The sequence below is a fragment of the Onthophagus taurus genome, chromosome 6 (assembly GCF_036711975.1).
Source record: "Onthophagus taurus isolate NC chromosome 6, IU_Otau_3.0, whole genome shotgun sequence".
Taxonomy (NCBI): domain Eukaryota; kingdom Metazoa; phylum Arthropoda; class Insecta; order Coleoptera; family Scarabaeidae; genus Onthophagus; species Onthophagus taurus.
The window spans coordinates 343,323-352,401 of record NC_091971.1 but is presented as its reverse complement, the minus strand read 5'-3'; positions in this window follow the sequence as shown (position 1 = coordinate 352,401).

The window sequence follows — 9,079 nt, the reverse complement described above, 5'->3', positions numbered from 1 at the left end:
CAACCGTATAAGGTCATATTTAGTAGCAGGGATGATTGGGCCTCAACTAAAAAGAGGAGCCCTAGCCTGGTACACCGATGCTTCAAAGACAGTAAGATCTGGAGTAGGCATGGGCATCAGTGGACCAAATAGCCACATCAAATTGCCCCTCAGCTCGGACTTAACAATTTTCCAAGCAGAAGTTCTTGCTATAAACTTCTACACCGCTTTGAACCTACAGAAGGGACAAAAAGGTGCATCCATAAACATTTTCACAGACAGTCGGGCCGCCTTAAAGGCAATTCAGGCCTACACGTGTGGCTCCGCACTGATCAGAGAGTGCACCAACAACCTATGTTACCCTATGGTGGGTTCCAGGTCACAGCAACATTGAGGGCAATGAGAAGGCCGACAAGCTGGCCAAAGAGGCAGCAAACACGCCCTTCATTGGACCCCAACCTGGATGTGGACTACAAAAAAGCCACCTAAAACAAATAATCAACAACTGGGAGGCTTCAAAGATAGCCTTACGCTGGAAAGAACTTCCAGGTCACAGACAAGCGAAGAGTATGATAACTCCGTCGCAAAACAAAACCAAAGAGGTTTTATGCCTCAGCAAAGGGGATCTAAGAACGCTCTCAGGCTACCTAACCGGCCATGTGCCCCTAAAATACCACCTCTTCCACATTGGACAAGCTGAGGATCAAACTTGTCGACTATGCAACGACGAGTCAAAAACTGCTGAACATATACGGTGCAATTGCGTCGCCAGAGGACGTCTAAGGCACTAAGACTCCCCTGTTACCTACCGACATAAAGGTTCAAGACCTCAGGACAATACTAAGGTTCATTAAGGACCTACATTTGCCCTAAACCTTTGGAGGGCTAAAGTTACAATAGATCTTATAGGTCGCGGTAACGAGAGGGGCCGCCCTCCTCAGCCCGGCAGCAATAATAATAATAATGGTGGAGGTGCTGGAAATTACAAAAAAAAATTAGAAGTGAAAATTATTAAAAACAATAATCCCAAACAAATTTAAAAAGTTTGCTTGTGATTTTGCAAAATACAATAATAAACGAATTCCAACATCATGGGAAGAAAAGAGAGGGGCCAGCTTGCACTTTCCAAATTTTTAGAAGAAATCTAGTATTATATTTAACAGTTATTAAACTTTACGAATCAATCTAAAACTACACTGGGCAGAAAACTGAATCAATCAATCAAAATTCTTCTGTAACCAATTTTGAGCAACATTTTAGTGATACTTGAACGTTTTCATAGAATCAAGGAAGCTGCCATTAACTCCGACTTGTTGTTGCTTCAAAATTTCGATAATCATATAAATTTCAAAGGATTTTATGGCTCCACCAAGGAATGCTGAGCGATTAATAACAATATTTGATGTTGCTAAACTAGTGGGCAAATACTACTTCAATGCTTTTATTCCTGCAAACATCACGAACGATTTAAAGTTAGTGGGATACATCCAGTGTATTGTTGTGGATGTATTCCATGATCATGAATTTTTTGTGGTGATATGTCGTCTTCCGTTCACAAACAAAGAGAAAATGATATCATCGAAAGCATTGAAGAAATCTGTTCAGAAAAGAGCTTGCAGAATCGAACATTTTGATGTTGATGTCCATTTTTTCTTAGGTTATGAGATATGTTAAAAATTAGTGCCATAACTATAACTTTTTAAAATAAAATTAAGTTAAGTTAAAAGTAATTTTTTATAGTATGATTTTAAAAAGCATTTTACATTTCTATCTCATACACATTTCTTAGGCATGGAGTTATTTCAGTTCTGTAAGCACAAACATCCCTTTGAAACACCTACAACAATAAGAACGGTGGTGGCGTCGACGTTTTGGTGGAATTTTGGGGCCCCAGGTCTCAAAGGCGCTTTCAAAACAAGATGCCTCGTCTTTGCGATCGGGAATTTAATAAAGTACCCTCGCGAAACGCGGGGTGTCCGTTAATCCGCGATGCAATATCAACATGAAGTGGGGGCGTTGTCGCGTCGACCCCCTATCTACAACGCTACTGATTTATAACACACCTGAACAACACCCTGGTGTGTTACAAAATTTTATTATTATATGAAATCGACCTCCTGGTGGTGTAATGAAAATAATTTTAAAACATTACTCAATAAATCATTTTGATTTTAAAATTTTGGATCTTCATCAATCGTTGCACTAAAAATAAGTCCATATAGTACTTGAGAAAGAAAAATGGAATAAACAGCACGAGTCGCTAAAAGCAGTTTTTCATCCGTCAAGAGTTTGTGGTACTTAGCCCTCTTTGGCTCTTGTTCTTTTCCGCCGTTAGGATTTCACGGCAAATAATTTTTGGCATGGGGGGCGCCGCATATTTCGCAGCGGCGGGTCCGTTTTGTCATCCGCGGGTGGCCCCCGTTTGACAATAGAGGGCGAAGTCTCGCCGCGAAGACTCGATGACGACTTGTTTGGAGGTCCGCACGGGCGGTCTCCAGACTCCCCTAATGAAGGGGCACGGCGATGTGGTCCGAATCAATGGGGCCACCGCCACCGTATGTATACCACCTTTTATAGCAGTTCCCTTCTTTTATTTTTTTTTACTCTTCATTGAACCGGTGTTTTCGTTTCATCGCACGTTTTTTTGCTTTCTACAAACAATAAATTCATATATTGGATAATTTCGGTTAAAAATGATTTTAAAAAATTTAAGGTTATGTTAAAACAATTTGACGTTTATGGAGCTTTATAACCTCAAATTTATTTTTTCAAATCACAAATAATTTTTTTCAGATACCATCAATTGAAGTAAAGGAATGAAAGGGTACCAAAGCGTACCAGGGATTTGATTGAAGCGAAACAGCAGCGATTCCTTCTGGTGCTTTGATGTAGGGGCGGCCGCCGACGACCTCCTATCGTTGTTGGACGTCGTTATTACACAAAGACGCCGACCGTTCTTCGTCGGTCATCAAATGATTTGCACATTCGCCTTTTCCCTTTACAAAATTATAATACGAGTATAAATCAATCTTATTTTCGATTTAATTTCTTATATTGATGACAATTTCTGAAAGTTTTTTTATTAAAATTCATTTAAGTTGGTAACATTTGAAATCCCTCATTTCGTTTGACGTTTTTAGGTTAAGAATTTGAAAATTCGTTTAAATTGTTAATAAACGATTATTTTATTAATTGATTTAAGTGTTACGTTTTGGTGGTCGCAAAATATGTTCGTCTGTCTGTGCAGATATTGTCTCGATTAATTATCTCGGTGTTTAATGGGCCCCATCCGTGTAGCTGGTAATAACGACCATCATCCCCAATAATTAATTTAATTGCTTAAGTGCGGAAACGTACACTTTTCTCGTTCCCTAAACAAAAGAAAAAAAGTAAGAGCCGTTCGCGTTCATCAATTACATAAATGAGTTATTAATTAAGTAGGATTAATAAAGAAATTGAAACGATAAGGAATGTTAGAGACCCAAAAATTATTTCGATTCATTTTTAATTTATAATTTTGCATTAATTCAATATTGTTTAATAAAAGTCAAGATGTAAAGTCGAAAGAAACGTAAATATTAATTAAAATTTCATTTGTTCGCTAGCGTTAAATTAAGAGTTTCTTTTCGACCCCTGAGCGAGTTTTTTAATTAGTATTCTTTAATTACCGCCGGCGTCCAAGGCAATGTTATTATTTTTTTGTTTTAATGAAAATTTACTCGCAACATAAAGTAAAAATAACGTTAAAACATTAAAAAAGTCGCGTACTTAATAAAGGCATGGGGATTTGTTTAAAAATAACCCCTATAAATTAATAAATATTCGAACGCGTTTTCATAATTGGTAAGAAAACGAAAGTCTTAACGTCTAATTTAAATGATAATTTTTTGCTAATAAGCTCGCGTTACTTCGACCGCATTAATGTTTATTAAATTATTGCCGGGGTGCTATATAAGAACTGGTTGTTTACAACTTACCATAAACAGTTCGGTCGTTATTTCTTATTCATATTTTCGAATTCGAATCCTAAGAGGTTATAAATACTGGTTTAAATTACGTTTTCATTTATGTAGCATGTAAACTTCTTTCAAACTTTTTGTTTAAACCAATAAGAAATTTATTTGTATGACCGATTATCATAAAATCTTTGAGGATATTATTATTTATCTATTTATTTTTTTTGAGTTATCAAGTTACTATACATTAATTAAGATATAGTCCTCGTTATCAATGAGGCAAAGACAAAATTTATGACAATCACGGATAATAGAAGTCCACGAAATTTCAGTACATAGGAACATCAGCCAGAGAAAACAATATGACAATATGCTATTTCGGCCTGTCCAAGTACCTACCTAACAAAAAAGATGAATCTATGCTAGCTACATTCGAAAGAAAGGTACTGCGTCGAATATGCGATGTGAACAAGGATTATGGAAAAATATAGGTACAACCTTGAACTACATAATGCCTATGAACCAGCTAAAAACAGTGATATCGCGACAACTATAATAATAATAATAATAATAATAAATGACTTTATTCAGACAACAATACAGGATTTACAATTATAAGTACCTTGAATAGGCGAAGTTCAGTCGAAGACTGCTTTTCAACTTAACCAGAGTAGAGTAAAAAAAAACAAAAAATGTTGAAATTAAATTGTACTGTAACACTAGAATAATTATAATTATAAAGCTAAAACAACAAAATTGAGAAAAAAAAGAAAATAATAGTAAAAATAATATTAACAATAATAACTGAAATCAAAAGTTAAGTGCGAAGTGAGGTTAACAGTTCTATAGTAACATAACGATGTAATCAGGCTACAACCAATAGAGCCACAAGCAACAGACGCTCACACATGTTCGACCCGGCCACCAAGTAAGAGGTTGCGATGCTGTAATTTAAAGCTGTAAACTTTTAAACATTGTTTAAGTGTAATAGGAAGATTATTCCAAACTTTTGTGATTTGGTACGAAAAACATTTTTAAAAAAATTCATGTACGTGAGTAGGAGGCGTTAAAGTTCCCTTAAACCTAATGTTCAAAGTGTGTACGTCGGATCGGGTCATAATTTTGTTGTATAAGTAGGGTGGTTTCTCTAATCTAATGATTCTAAAGTACAAACATGCAGAATGTAATACCCTTCGATGTTTCATGTTTAACCATCCCACATCCAATAGCTTATGACCGACACCTTCTCTACGGCGAATACCAAAAATTAATCTTAAGCACGAATTTTGTACTTTCTGAATTTTCCTGGTTGCAACCAATGACAAAAATGGAGAATATACAACATCACAATAATTGAAATGTGACAGTACAAGTGACTCACATAACATCATTTTCATCCTTTTGTTTAAAAGACGCCGGCTATTGTATATTAGTCTTAAATTAATATATGCTCTTTGCGTACATTTGTTAATGTAATCATTAAATTTAAGGTTTTCGTCAATAATCATACCTAGACTCTTTACCGAGTTAGTACAAGATATTTTGATATTGTTTACGGAAACATTCAGGTGGGATAATATTGAGTCACGTTTATTTTTAGCTGCAAACAGGATCAATTCCGTTTTTGATGAATTTATCATTAGACTATGCCGCCGAGAGACGTCAACAATAGCCCGGATATCGCTATTAACATGATCACAGGCTGCTGCCACATCACTCGGCGAAAAAGAATAATACAATTGCGTGTCGTCCGCGTAGAAATGTGATTTACAATAATGCAAGGACTCCGAAAAACTTCTAATATAGATGGTAAACAGAAGCGGGCCCAGGACGGAACCTTGGGGTACACCTGATCCTATTTTGAGCGAATCAGAAACATTGTCGTTCAAAATAACATGCTGTGTACGGTCAGATATATAGCTATGCAGCAACTTAACCGCCATGTCATCCAACCCTATAAAATTTAAAATAGATTGCAGCATTGCATGGTTTATGGTATCAAATGCCTTTGAAAAATCTAACAAACATAAGAGAGTGGCCTTCCCCTTATCCAACTCTGTAACGATATCATCAATTATTGTTAACAGTGCAGTGGCACAACCATAACCATTCCTAAAGCCAGACTGAGTGTCCGGGAGAAGATCATTGTCATAAATATACGTCCGCAATTGAGCAACAATAATCTTTTCCGCCACCTTCGACAGCACCGGAAGTATACTTATTGGTCGAAGATGAGAGAATGCAGAAGGATTACTAATTTTTGGCAGAGGTTTGACCAACGCAATCTTCCAAGCTTTAGGAAATTTTCCCTCAGACAAACAAGCATTAATGATGTGTCTAACATACGTTACAATATGGGGACAAGCAAGTTTAATAAGCCTAATATTCAAGGTATCTATTCCGACTGCATTTGTGTTAATTGCGTTTATTGTCTGAAGCACTTCCAGATCATTTACAGGTTGAAATGAAAAATGTGCATCACCTATCTTATTGTTTTTGTAATAGTTTAACAATGCCATATCAGGAGAAAATGCAGGCAAGGTTGAATTTATATAATAATAATTTAAATCATTGGGGCGATCAAGATGTTGCGGTATTACATAATTTCCACGTGTACTCACACCGGTCTCTCTCAAAGCCTTCCAGGGATTCTTGCGCTCGCATTGTACCCGTCTCAATAATGGTGGGCAGATTGAGAGGGACAGGTCATGTGGCAAGAAGTGGCGACGCAAAAAAGATATTTATGGTAGAACCCATAGGTCTAGAAGTAGAGAGATGGTGTGACAGAGGACGCCAAGAAGATGGGTACAAGACAATGGACAACCCAAGCGAGGGTCAGGAAGGAATGGATATTGAAACTTGAGAAAATCAAGGCTCTGCAATAGCGTTGTATGACTAATGATGGTGATGATACAGAATGAAATGAACCGTTTTCAAGATAATCGCTTGTCTCACGTTAAATAGACCAGCCTGTACTTACAATTGAAAAAAAGCAAATAAAATTTTATGATCAAGCTAAATATATTAAAATTTAGTATGTAGACGTGTAATGAAAAATCATTTATCAGCCATAAATCAAAATACCAACCTTAAAAACTGTCTATTATAGGTACAACTCTGACATATATGCTATAGTTATGTAATTGTTTCAAGCGAAATTATACATGATGTGTCATAAAAACAAAAATATACAAAATAACCTTATGTTGACCGGTTTTGTGTAGATGTGACATAACTGCACCATTTCTGTCATACCACGCATTTTCCTAGCATTTCAGGGCCCTAGAATACTTAGTAAAAGCCAAACATTTTTTAACATGTCCAGATTTGTATCAACATTGAATATAATCATTTTTCAGCACAAGTAACTGACACGATGCATAATTGGGTCTTGTAAAGTGTTGTAAGTGGTTAAGAATCTTCTTTCATCGGGATTATCTAATGTACCCCAACTTGTTCGTTACCACTATCTTTCTTAATTGCGAAAATAATAATAATTAAGGCAGGAGAGTAGAGGTATGGCTAAAAGTTAACACGAACTTCTAGAAGCTGCCTTCAAGTTCAATTATGAGTATGACGTCAAATTAACTTTCGAGCTTGAGTCCTACAGAAAAATGAATGCTGGTCATATAGAAAACCAAAACAATTCCTTTGAAATCCATATACGTCATCCTTGGCATGACTTCGTTTATGGTCCCTTTGCAATTCTTAGGACAATTAGCAGCATAGAGGAGCTTCATCTATACATTGCTTATACGCCGTTTGTATTGGGTCACAATTTCGGGATCAAATACGCGGAGCAACATTTATTTATATGGCATAATTAAAAATCTTCTACTGCATAAGTCCTGATTTGGAATTTCACTTATGTGATTTACTAGTTAAGCAAACGTTCATTATTAACTTCATTGTTAACAATTTTTTTTTACTTTGTGAGATACCTGACCTATAAACTTTTAATCAATTCTACTATGGGTAATATCTAATTCGCTTTCGCTCGTAAAACCAATAATTTAATTACCATGGTATAGCATACCGGAATTACCATTTAACCAAAAGCAGTAAACTTGGGGTATTACGTTCGGACTGTTGTTGAAAATTTACGACGTTTGCGAAGAAACTCATTTGTAGGACGCAGTCTCGTGTTCCGGCACCGTCAGCAGGAATTTCAACGGGGTTAAAAAGCTAATAAACGAACACCGCCCATGGAACGAAACGAACCCATGGTGCCGCTTTCTCGATTGAGAGCTCCCAGCCGACTTCGCGGCGGAAATAAGAACAAAAGGAGCGTAGGTAAACCGAGGGCGAGCACACCTTTCTCGCCGATTGGTCGAGGAGCCCCAACAGGAGGACCTGCTGGGGCGTGGTCACCACCATTCCAAAAGGTGAGAAGATTCAGAGAAAAAAATTACTAAACCAAAATTAGAATTTATTAAGAATTGATAACTTTAACAATAATCATTATTAATGTATTTATGAAAAAAATTAAAATTCGTTTTACTCATCGGATGGGGTAAATTAGAACGCGCAGTTCGCATCCTAATAATTATATTAATAACAATCCAATGAAAGAAAAAAAAATAATAAAAAAAGAAGGGGCTTTGTCCACGTTTTAACAATAGAAACTACCCTTCCCGTGTCCGCGGGGGGCTTCGAACTCTTACAACAGAGTGACACAACATCTGTCTGCCCCCTTGAACGGACCGCGAATTATCCCCGCAGAAGGTCCAGAAAAAGAATGAAAGAAATCGAATTAATTTATAGACCGAGAAGAATTTAATTTTTAATGATTAATTTAAAAAAAATCTTCCCAATCCGAAATCTAACATGTATAATAATACTTAGCTTTTTATTCTTATTTTCGATAATATTCATCATACATCAATATATCACACACTTCAATTACAGTAAAATCTCGATTAACCAAAACTAGAACTAACACTAGCATTAGAACTAGCACTAGATCTAGAACTAGAAACATTTCTAGGTGTAGTGCTAGTTCTAGTAACAGTGCTAGTGCAAAACATTTGGATTTAGCCGCAAGTCTCTCAAGAAGGCAAAACCTGAATGATTCTAGTTCTAGGTATAGTGCTAGTTCTAGTAACAGTGCTGGTGTAAAACTAGGTCCAATGTTAGTTCTACCT